Here is a 13,292-nt window from a genome sequence, read left to right as displayed (position 1 = left end):
CTCTTCTTGATTCTAGAACATTCACTAGCTCTCTCTGCCCTTCTAACATATTCTCTATCTTTTTTCTTTTCTTTTTTTATTTTATTTTATTATCTTATTTAAATATTATTTCCTCTTTTATTATTTATTCTTTTTTTAACAACTATATTTTTTAATGAGAAGTGTTACGTCCACAACATTTTTCGCAATACTTTCACAACAAAATTTATGTGGAAAGTTGTTACTAGTTATAATTTGAACCCACCACTGAAATTATTTTTTTACTCACCAATATTAACTAATAACAATCTGTTACTTAAAATTTATTGTGAAAACATTGTGGTAGCATTTCTCAATTAGGATTTTTTATTCTTTATATTATTTCTCCTTTCTTTCATTTCATTTCATCCATATGTTTCATTTTTGTTTTGTTTGTTTTTCTCCTCCACACACGTTGTCCTACCTCTATTCCCCCCCCCTGTCCCCTTCTTTTATTTTCTTTTTCTCACTCATTCAAGAACATTCTAGCAGCTCTCTCTCTCTCTCTCTCTCTCTCTCTCTCTCTCTCTCTCTCTCTTAACTTGATTCCAGAACATTCACTAGCTCTCTCTGCGATAAGAAAAGAAATAAAAGAGGTATAGAGAGAAAGAACAAGAGAGATGGGTCACTGTGCCGTCGCTCATCTTCGTCCCCAACATAGTCTAGATGGGTCAAATGGCTTTTGTCTTCTTCTTTTTTTTTTTTTTTTTTTTTTTGCTTTTATTGTTATGATTTGATTAATTTAAAATTTTTTTTTTGAGTTTGTATTCTAATAATCTAATTATGCTTGAGTTTAGAGATGTTTGAGAGAAAGATTGTTGTACATGTTTGTAGCCGTTGTGTTTGTAGCTATGAGTGGAGAGAGAAAGAATTTTTTTTTAATTTATTGAGATGTGTGAATTTTTAAAGTATAAAAATTCATTTGGAGTTGCTACAGTGCTCTCTGTATCTAGAGAAGCACTGTAGCAACTTCAAAAAATATTTGGAAAATTTTTGCATTTAGAGAATCTGTTGGAGGGTGAACAGTAGGATTTTCTCTCCAAAAAATAGATATAGATTATCTGTTGGAGATGCTCTAACCTTTGTCTAATGTTTGAAAATGACCGTATCTTCTGAATTATTCCTTGTACTTTGAAGTTTGTGTAAAAAGTGTCCAATTCTTAGTTTTTTTTTTAGAAACAAACACACACACAGGGGAGAGTGAAAAAGATTCTAACACAAAGGCACACCACAATTTTACTCAAAAGCCAAAGTAACTTTTAAGATTTTGATAGCAACAAAAGAGAAAAGTGATTGGTTATTATAAAGTATTTTATTTGCTTCTTGTATACGTGGAGATAGAGATAATCAATATAAAATTTAATGACAGAGACTTTTTTGACACTAAAACTTAAAAGTTAAGGCATAAAATAAAACGTTAAAAGGATATGGTTTATTTTAAAATATGGGATACGTATTTTTTTTTTTTTTTTTATAGAAGAATATGGGATACATATAATTACACCTTTTTTTTTGTGCCAAATATATATATATATATATATTTGAGAAACTTATTGTGCAAAATATTTAAAAGAAAAGAGCTTCCTAAAAAAAAAAAAGGAAATTTAATTTAGAAGGTTAATGTCTCCATATCATGAAGCGGACCACATAAGTTTGAATATTATCTTATCAATTAAAAAATTAATTTCTCAAAAAAACTCTTTTTAGTGTTTTAATTAATTAGAGTCATACTAATTCTATAATATTTTTATAACAAATTCTAAGTAAAAAGCCATTATCGATTACAAACTGAGTCTACCACTGACATTATTTTTTTTTATCTCTATCACTACCTCCTAGAATTTATCGTAAAAAACTAGTGAACGAGTAAAATTGCTATTTTAATTATTATTTTTTCAATCTCCTAATTACTATTCCTTCTGCTTTGCTTCATCATAGTCCTTGTTCAATATATCATGTCTCTTTAAGTCATTTTCTTTTAATTTATTTTTATTTTTAATGAGTAAGAATATATTAAGAAGAGCTGTCTCTTAAGTCTTAATTACAATATCTTTAATTTATTCTTAATTTCTTATACTTCTATAATTATTAGAGCACTTTTGGTTTTTCATGAATGTTTATTTGGATAAATATTAGTCAGCATTGAATATGATATTTTTATCGATATAAATTGATTCGGTAATAGTAACTAATAACTTCCCTCAAAAAAAAAAAAAAAAAAAACTGTTTTTTATTATTTAAAAAAAAAAAGAAAAAAAATCCTTCAGCATTGGAAATATGGGTACATCCGTACATGGGTGCTCTTCAGATTTCACTAGTTCAGACTTTTCTTTCTTTTCTTTTCTTTCTTCGTATTTTTTTTTTTTAAATTTAAATTTAGGGAACGTCTATTTTTAAAAAACCGTCGTTTGATGTTTCAGATTTAAAGCGTCGTTCGATGAGTAGGCGGGGCCACAATTATAGTTTTGGACAAAGGGTCGGAGATAGTAGTAATGGTACGCATAAACATCCGCGGTATTTTTCTGATGACGGGGATCATCATTCTCCACCTTAATTCTAAGTGAAACTGTGTAGCTCTTGAATAAAAGGAGTGAAGGATTTCTGCCTCGACTGCTTGCTCAGTGGTTTATAAAGTTTTGGAGGGTTGGTTGCTAAATTGACTTATTTGTCAATTTAGATAGGTCAATTTAGCGACCTCACTGGGGATTCTCTTATGATAAATTTTTTTTTTTTTTTTTTTGATTTAGTGTTATGATAATAATAATTATTAGAGTAAATTCCACAAACCTACCTGAGGTTTGGGATAATACCAGCTAGGTCCAACACATTTGAAAACCCACCCATTTGGTCCTCAAAAGACAACTTTACCCCTACACGTACAAACTCTCTATTCTCTCTCGTCTCTCTCACTCTCAGACCTCTCTCTGACCGAAAATACCCAATCCAAATCTCAGAATCCATAAGAACAGTACCAAAATCCCATTGAAGGTCCCCTGAAAATGCTACAAAAAAGCACATAAAAATCACTCTCTCAAAACCCATTAATCTGCTTGTAAACCCCATTGAAATCTCTAGAAAATCCCAACAAAAATCCCCAAAAACCAGAAAAAATCCCAACCAAACACAACACAGAAAATCAATACAAAACCACCCAAGACCCCACTGTAAACATCAAAAAAAAAAAAAAAAAAAAAAAAAACCACGAGAATGGGGTCATCATCCCCTGAAGAACACTGCCCAAATTTGAAATCTAAAGCCGATGCAGAGATCCACGCCGCCGCTGCAGAAATCTAAACCACCACCAACTACCACTACATCACAACCCAATGACCCAAATCAGCCAAAAACCACCACACAAATGACAACTCCGCCTCAACCCAACCACACCAGAACCAAATCAATGACCCACTACACCCACAATCCACGATGTGACCCACCAACCCAACCACCACAAGTCGATCAATGGGCCTCCACACCCACAGCAACCCATGACATGACCCACCACCACAACCAGATCAATGACCCACCAACCCACCACCACTACCAAAACCCATAGGCCGATCAGAACCATATCCCAATTACCACATGCTGATTAAAGAGAGGAAAAAGGGACAAGAGAGAGTAAGAATTCTGAGATGAGAAAGAGTAAGAGGAATGATAGAGCGAGGGACTAGAGAGGGGGGGGGGTTGAATGTGAGAAATGGAATAAAAAAAAAATACTAAAAGCAAGTAGCAACTTGTTACAGTGAACTAGTACTAGTACCAATTCACTGTAGCAAGTTGAAATTTTTTTTATGACACCATCAATGTAGCATATATTTTGTTGTTTGTTTTGTTAAAAACAATTTTTTAGCAATTTAAGAGCATCATTGTGAATAGGGTTTGTAGGGAACTCTTGAGACATATTAAACCCCAAAATTTTGAATTGGATATTTTAAACCCCAGAGTTTTACAAATGGGATATTTAAACCCTATAAACCTTTGTCTGGGGTTTTGTTTGGTACATTCTTACTTCAGGTTTAAAATAATAAAAAGTCTCCTTCAAAAGTTTAGGGTTTAATATGTCCTAAGAGTCAAATTATGGAATTTTTTTAATGCTTTTTTTCCTTTAAAAAAGCTAAAAAATATTCAGGTCAATAAATAGAAAGAATATCGAAGAAAATATTAAAAAGAAAAACTCGTTGTTTAATTTTCCACTGGAATCCGCCATTAGGTTTTAGTATAACGAAACAAGGACACCAAAATTTTCCTTATCTCTAATTTATATGTATTGCGCTTGTTTCTTTAATATATCTTTTTCCTTTTGTCAAGGCAAAACAAAACAAAAAATAAAAAACAAAAAATGAGAGAGAGAAATCCATTTTTCCCCTTGATCGATTGATCCACAAAATCAACGCAAATTAATATAGCTTTAATTCTCAAGAAATGCCATATTCACAATATTTCCACAACACTTCACAACAAATCTTAAGTGGCAGATTATTACTTGCTGTTACTATTGGAAAAAAAAGTAATTTCAATGATGAGGTTCAAATCAAAACTAGTAACAATGCGTCACTTATAATTTAATGTGAAAATGTTGTAAAAATAACATTTCTCTTAATTTTCTCTGGTAAGAGATTTAAGGTTTAGAAGGGGGAAAAATATCTTCTGTTGTTTCTCCAAAAAATGAAATAATTGTTGTGAAATAATAGAAATATATAAAACAAAGTAAGAAGAAAACAAGAAATTTATATCAATAAACTCTTGTATTAAGTGGTCATCCACAATTCTTTTTATATCTCTTATATGTGTACAATAATAGTAAAACAATCCCACATATATATAGAACCTTAGAATGCTTGTAGATTCACGAGATAAGGTTGCAATAATGAGTACAATTATGAATATACATCTCCCCTATAGGCTTTACACATTTCAGCCTTTTCACATCCCAAATAAGAGGTTTATTTTCAGGAGATTTTTGTTCATAAGTTTTGGATAGATCAATTATTTCTATGAACTGTTTCCTGGGTATAGCCTTTTTATAGGCTGCAACTTGTTTTTCTTGTACTTTTCTCTTCCAGGGAATTTTACCTTTAACACCAACAGGTCTTCCACACTTCAAGTGTGGTTTTGATTCATTTGCTACTGTATTAACTGATTGTTGTACATGAACTTCAATCCGTGGTGGAGTATTAGTAGCTGGAATGTGAGATTTCACTATTTTCTTATTATCGGTGAATACATCCGGTAATTGATTTGTAATTCCTTGCAAATGAAAAATCCTTTGAACTTCTAGTTCACATTGATTTGTACGAGGATCAAGAAGAAATAACGTCAAAACATTCCAAGTAATCTCACACAACAACTTTTCTCCCGCTAATGGTAGGAAGATTGTTTCATTAAAATGACAATCCTCAAAACATGCCTTAAAAACATCACTAGTTAGAGGTTTAAGATATCTAATGATAGATGGGGAATCAAAACCTATATAAATTCCAAGTCTACATTGAGGACCCATCTTAGTGCGTTGTGGGGGTGCAATAGGTACATATACAGCACAACCAAATGTGCGTAAGTGAAAAATATTTGGTTGTTGGCTAAGTACAAGTTTCAATGGTGAGAATTTATAATAAGTAGTTGGCTTAATGCGAACTAATAATGTAGCATGTAAAATAGTATGACCCCAAGCAGAAACTAGTAATTTTGATTTCATAAGCAAAGGTCGAGCAATAATTTGAAGTTTCTTGATAAGTGACTTAGCTAAACCATTTTGAGTATGTGTATGGGCAACAGTATATTCAACATCAATTCCAATTGACATCAATATTCATCAAAAACTTGAGATGTGAATTCACCAGCATTATCTAAATGAATTTTCGTAATTGGATAATTAGGAAATTGTGCTCGCAACCTAATTATTAGAACAAGAAGCATAGCAAATTCAACATTTCTAGTAGAAAGTAGACATACATATGACCATCTAGTTGATGCATCAATTAAAACCATAAAATACTTGAATGGACCACAAGATGTGTGTATTGGTCCACATATATCACCTTGAATTCTTTCTAAGAAAGATGGACATTCAACAACAATCTTTGAATGCGATGGTTTGGTAATTAACATGCACTACATGAATAATCACTAGGTAAAAGAATCTTCTAGTTCTTTAAGGAATGCTTATTTTGATATGATTCATAAAAGACAGTCCCAATAAAGTAAGAGTAATGTATTTTAGTTCGTTTATTTTGTGAGAGTTTTCAATAATTCGACGCATCATTATTGATCCTGGATGTCCAAGACGATCATGCTAAAGCGTAAAAACCTTTGGGTCCGAACACTTCTGGTGTATTACAACATTTGTTTCAACTATTCTCATTATAGTATAATATAACACAAGAGAAAATAGACAGTTTTTCTAATATGAGCTTCTGACCCAATACTATTGAAGTAATATAAAGAAATTCTTCACTGCCTTTGTTATTAGTTTCAATATGATAACCATTATAACGTATATCCTTAAAGCTGAGTAAATTTCTGCTTGATTTAGAAGAATACAAAACATCATCAATATAAAGTTTTGTGCCCTTTGACAACATGATAATCGCTCTTCTAGAGCCTTCAATTAAATTCGATGAACCTGATATGGTATTGATATTGGCTTTGCATAATTTTAAATTTTGAAAATATTTCTTATCTTTAAGGATTGTATGAGTTATTGCATTGTCTGCTAGACAAAAATCTGAACTAGTTATCTTGGAATTGATTTTACCAGTAAGACTCATGCATCTTCATATATGCAAAACATAAATTAAACTTTATTACTTTAAACGTAAATAAAACATATCAAAATAAAAATACTTATTACAATGCGATAATATAATAAAAGAAAATAATTAATCTATATGGAGATTTCCATCGCTAATCAAATTATCAAATTTTCCATCAACGACATATCAAGATGAGTCATATCCACTCCATTTGAAATGGTCAAGATAATTCATAGGATCTTCAGGACCATTATGTTTAGCAAAGTTCATTTCAACTCCCTTTTCCTTTTCTTTAATGGAGGCTTGGTACAAATCTACCAAATGTTTAGGAGTACGACAGGTATGTGACCAATGACCTTCCATACCACACCTATAAACTTAATTTCATGGCCATTTGATGGTTTTCAGCAACAACTCATTATTTTGTTAAGCCATTAGAAGAAAAAACATTAGTTCATAACACTTTATGAACATATGCATTTGATATTGCTACTGCAGGAGCACATTCGAAACATGATATATGTGTTTTCTATTATATAATTTTAATTGTGGGCTGATTTTAAAGTGCCAAATTAATTTACTTGCACCTTTAGTTTATTGCAACTTTAGTCATACTGAGCTTTTAGGATGATCAAGTTCTTCTAGAACTTGTAATTCTCCTAAGGGGTCTTTTAAAGTAAAGTACTCAGTTTTTATGTAAATAATAACAAATAAAAATTATTGCTTTTGAACGATCCTTTTGGGATACTCTGTTGCCATCCATAATAATATCTTCAGAATTTATTACATCAACATAGATCTCATCAAGATTCATTGCTTCCAGATGAATCTTAGTATCAAGGATCCATGATAAGAAATGACTGCCTAAAATATATAATTACAAAAGAAATTAATTACATAATTACATAAGAAATTTAAACTTTGTAAGGTTTGACATCTATATCAAATATATAATTACAAAAGAAATTAAATAACTAATTTTTTTTTCTTATACACAATTTTAATGAAACAATACTACACATACATATTCAAAAGTGGATTATAATGAAAGAATACATACATATTTAAAGTTTATCAAAACATATTATGTATAACTATAGGTATGATTGAGTTGTTTTATCACTGACCATTTTTAACAATATATTTTTAATCAATTAAACGTGAATCTCATAACAATATATAACAATAGGATAATGTGAATCTCTTAATTTTTTTTTAATCAATTAAAAATCGCTAAAAATATAAGCATAAAATGTAATGACAAATAAATAGGATAATTACTAATTCCTTAGAAAGAAAACTTACAGTGAGTTGAGAGAATTACACAAATAATCTTTGATGTTTGAAGAATAATTAGATTACAACTTCCTTTCGAAATTGGGTAGAAACTCGTGCTGATAACTTGTTGTAAAATGATAGAAATAGATAAAACAAAGTAAGAAGAAAACAAGAAATTTATATTAATAAACTCTTGTATTCAAGTGGTCATCCACAATTCTTTTGATATTTCTTAGATGTATAAAATAACAGTAAAGCAATCCCACATATAGATAGAACCTTAGAATGCTTGTAGAGTTCAAGGGATAAGGTTGCAATAATGAGTACAATTATGAATATACATCTTCCCTATAGGCTTTACACATTTCAGCCTTTACACATCCTAAATAACATTTTCATTGCCCAAGCTTTACACATTTCAATCACACTTTATTTCTAACAATAATTTGAATAATAAAACAATGAATAAGGGCAGATATAATTGTCATACCAGGTTCGGTTACTTCCCTTGACGCCGCTTTTGAGGCCAAGAGAAACATCAAATTGAAGAGAACCAGCGTAGTGATAAATTTCATAGAGGCCATTGTTTAGGCTAATTTAGCACATAGAAGCTTGTCTAGGATATGGTTTATTATATAGTAGAAGTAGTCACTTCTCACCATATATACAAGCGCGCATTCTGGCTCTTAAGAAATAAAAATAAAAAATTTATTAGTTAGCTTTTTTGCAATAATAAATTATTATTCAAATTATTAATTAAAAGTGTTCCTAAAAAAATATTAGAAGTGATTAAAATCTACCCTGCGACACTAGGGCATAGAATTATGTGTAGCCTATATTAGCACAAATAGAATTTTCCTTTAAAAAAAAAAAATAAATAAGATAAGAAGATGAGAGGAACTGCTCTTCGGTTATATATATGCTACCATGTCCTAGACAAGCTTCTATAGTTCTATGTGCAAAAAACAATGGCCTCCAAGAAGTTCATCCCTTTGGCGGTTCTCTTCATTTTGATGCTTCTCTTTGCCTCATCAAAAGTGGAATCCACAGGAGTAGCCGAGGCTTCCAAGCCTGGTGGGTAAATCTGCCCTTTTTCTTGGTTTTTATGTTCTGTTAATTTGTTTAATGTTTCAGAAAACGATAAAGTTTTATTATTTTCTGTTGATTATGTGGATCAAATAGAGAAGAAAGCTGTCCTTTTTCTTTCTTATGTTAGAACTCTTTCCGACAATATATGTAGAAAGAAATTTTTAGGTGGGTTAGAGTGGAAAATCTTTTGAATTCTTTTTGTTTTCCTTTATTATTATTGGTTAATTAATCTTTCTCCTCATTTATTATTATTCTGAATTTGAGGCGCCTAAAATCGATATACGTAATTTTGAAAGTCCTTGATCATATGGCATTAATCCCATTTACTTTCTCTTCTACATGTGTGTATTTGTTTCTCAAACATTTCTTGCTCTTTCAGGTTCCAGGAGTCGGAAACTAGTAAGAGGACAAATAGGGTGGGGGTCCACGTCCACGTCGTCTTGACGACCAGTGGCGGGGCCATAATTATTACCGTAAGGAAGATGATAAGGAATGCTCTTAGTACACTCGTTACTGTAAATGTACCAATTCTGATCCGTGATTGTGATCCACCGCTCTATAAGCGCCATAACTTTCGAGGTGTGTACCTCATGAATAAAAGGAGTGAGGGATTTCGGCTTCTACTGCTTGCTGTCTGGTTTTTTTTTTTTTTAATTTTTTATAATTATTTAAATTTGGCATTGTACTAGTTATCAGTGAAGCACGTCCAATCCCGCATATGCTTCTTCGATAAAAACTAGAATACAAAATAAAGGGCTAGTCAGTTATCATTTTGGGAAATTGGTAATATTTTGTGTATCCACCCGGACCACTCCGGGACCTTTGAAATTATATTATGTGATGTCCTCTCAGTATATATTACTGATTAGAAAAGGTATATATAAGAACACAAATGATATTATTGACATTGTTGTAAAGGTGATTCTCGACTCCAGGCCCTATAGTGACCATCTCATCTTTGAGAGCCTAATCCATCCTGCAGGTTCTAAACGATATATACGTTTGAATCTAAACATGAGAGGGGAAAGGAAAATTATTGTGGGAGCGTGGGGCTGCACTGTGGGAGAGCGTGGGATTGCACAGTATGTATACATACATACATATATATATATATATGAGATGGGTTCAAGTTACACTTGGTATAACTCTAAAGAGTTGCACATTTTTTAAACCATTGGATTTAAGTAGATCCAACGATTAAAAAAAGATCTTTATTATTATAAATATTTTTATTAAAATCTCTTTAATTACTCTAATTTATTACATTCTAAACCTATCTCTAAACCAAAAAAAAAAAAAAAACGTCGGACTCTCTCTCTCTCTCTATGTTTGGTGTTCAAGTTGTTAACCTCTCTGTTTGTCTCTCTCTCTCTCTACATTCTAAACCTACATTTCTCTCTATCTCTATCTCCTCATCCATTGCTCCTCCATCGTTGTTCCACCTCCACAGGTTGCCGGCAGGAAAAAATAAATAAATAAATAAACAAGCCGAACTGTTTCTATTTGTTAGTACTCTGTTTCTATTTTTCCTTTCTTTTCTGTTATGAGTGCTCTGTTTTTTTTTTCCTTTCTGGTTTGACTCTCTCCAGAACTCTACGTTTCTTTTCTGGTATGTTCTTTTCTAGTCTTACATTTTCTTTGGTGATGGTTGTTTTTTTTTTCAAACACTCTAGCATCTATAGTTGAAGTGCCTAAGCTTTTCATAAGCTTTGCAGTTTTGTTTTTCTGGTACTAACTGTTGACTGTCATCATATGTAGTATATATTTTGTTTAATTTATGCTAGTTCCAATATATTCGACCATATTGAATAGAGCAACTTGAGCTGGATAGTTGAATAATTTTGGTAGCTTATGCTGAATCACTCATTTATTTAAGTAGTCTATTCATTGGTCTATTGCTAATAATTAAGTGAATGAGGTGTAAGTCAATTAGCATTTAATGTTATTTTTTTTAACCATTAATTAGATCAAGCTTTCCTTCCATTAACTTGAACCTATCTCATATATATATATATATATAATGGAAGGAAAGCTTTGTTTTACTATCTAAAGAATTTTGGTTTAAGGGGAGGAAAATTAAGAAATTCAAACTAATGACTTTGGTTTTATGAAGCATTCTCTTCAATCACTTGTGTTACTCAAGAATACAATTAAACTTTAAAAAAAGTCTAGAGTCACACACAAAATTTATTAAAAAAATTACAACTATCAAGGAAACAAATTGTGATTAATAATTTAATAGATAAAAATGTAATATTAGTAGTAAGCTTAAATAAAAATCGATAAAAATAATAATAATAATTAAAAATTCAATTATTGTGAAAAGTGCTATGTTCGTAACATTACTCATGCAATTATTAGGTCTAAAAAAGAAAGACTTGCTTTTATGGGAGAAGACTTTTAAAGTACAAGCTTTTTTGTTATTAATAAACTTCTTCTTTTTTTTACCAAAAAAAAGTACTAAACATTTTTTCAACTATAAACAAAAACACAACTTTTTATAGTGGAAGACTTGGGGGACTAGGGCCTTGTTTGGTACATGTGTTTGAACACATGTTTCATTTTTTAAACAATATTACACACATTTTCACGCACTTTTTCATCCACACGTATTTCTAAAAAATTAAAAACTATTATTTAAACACACTTACCAAATAGGCCCTAGCACTTTTTTTTTCCCCAAACATATACCACTTCATAGACTTGTTGACTTGTTGGCCATGTACTAAGCCGTGACTCTATTCTCTTCTCAGCAAGTGTGTGGGAACTGAGAAGGTCATACAGCACGCAAAAGATCAGTCTTACTCTTTGGTTGATGTGTTGCAGAGAAAATGCTTATTGCATGTTATGAGGCAAAATTTGCTAGTTGGACTGATTTTAAGAAGTTTTGGGGTGAATAGCACGCGCGCGAAACTAATTTGTTAGTTGGACTGTTTTTGAAAATCGAGTTTAAGAAACTCGAGTTTCAACCCATTTTTCTGTTGCCCCCACCTTGTCATGGACTAAAAAAAAAAAAGTGGAACTCGAGTTTAAGAAACTCGATTTCCATTTGCACAGAACTCGAGTTTCTTAAACTCGAGTTCCACTTTTTTTTTTTGAAAACAGTCTAACTAACTATATAGTTTCACGTGCATTTCGCCCACCAAAAAACTTCCAAAAATCAGTCTATTTAGCAAATTTTGCCCATGTTATGAAGTATACTCTACAAACATGGAACAGAAATTTATTGCAATATTTGAATGTTTTTCACTTGACAAATTTTATATGACAAGAGACAAGCATTAAAATCGTAACTTCAATGAGTAACGTTTATTTCACACAAACTATTGCACACAATTATACACACACTTTGCACTGAAATCATGACTTCAAAGTGTGTGTCCAATAACCAATATTTATTTCACACCAGTTGTACACAACCATACACATACATTTTGTTAATTTTTTGAAACTAGCCTCATGACACTCCTGGTTGTATTAGTAGTTCTAAATGCGTAATATAATGAGAAAACGTGTAAACCTCAAATTGAAATGAAAGAAAAATTATGACACTATAACTTTTTTTTTTAAAGCCTCATCACACACGCGCGAACAAATTGGAATGAATGAAAAATTATGACACTATAACTTTTTTTTTTTTTTTTAAAAGCCTCATCACACACACATGAAGCATGTGTGATGAGGCTAGTGTGTGTGTGTATATATATATACAATTTTGGTCCATGGTAAGTCAAAATTTAAATTCATTCATGAACTATTGATCATTGCAAATATATATATATATATATACAATTTTGGTCCATGGTAAGTCAAAATTTAAATTCATTCATGAACTATTGATCATTACAAATGTTTATAATATATAATTATATATATATATATTATAAAAAATATTTTTTTAATAATTTAATAATCACAAAAATTGAGAGAAGAATTTTTTGTTATTGTTGTTTAGATAAACATATAGTAGAAGAGGGAGATGTGAAGTTTGAACCACTTATAATTATATATATATATATTATAAAAAATATTTTTTTAATAATTTAATAATCACAAAAATTGAGAGAAGAATTTTTTGTTATTGTTGTTTAGATAAACATATAGTAGAAGAGGGAGATGTGAAGTTTGAACCACAAACATCGGGATTAGGCA

At 30.9% G+C, this 13,292-nt stretch overlaps 1 long non-coding RNA gene across 1 annotated transcript; it reads left to right on the top strand.

The window, feature by feature from the left end:
• Nucleotides 1–8,950: 8,950 nt before the first annotated feature.
• On the top strand, nt 8,951–10,013 carry LOC136065917 (uncharacterized). Its single transcript, XR_010627502.1, has 2 exons — nt 8,951–9,125; nt 9,520–10,013. It is a non-coding gene; the product is annotated as an uncharacterized LOC136065917 (long non-coding RNA).
• The last annotated feature ends 3,279 nt before the right edge of the window (nt 10,014–13,292 follow it).

The sequence above is a fragment of the Quercus suber genome, unplaced genomic scaffold, assembly GCF_002906115.3.
Source record: "Quercus suber isolate HL8 unplaced genomic scaffold, Cork oak 2.0 scaffold_1320, whole genome shotgun sequence".
In the NCBI taxonomy this organism is placed as follows: Eukaryota; Viridiplantae; Streptophyta; class Magnoliopsida; order Fagales; family Fagaceae; genus Quercus; species Quercus suber.
This window is presented reverse-complemented; position numbering and strand designations above follow the sequence as displayed.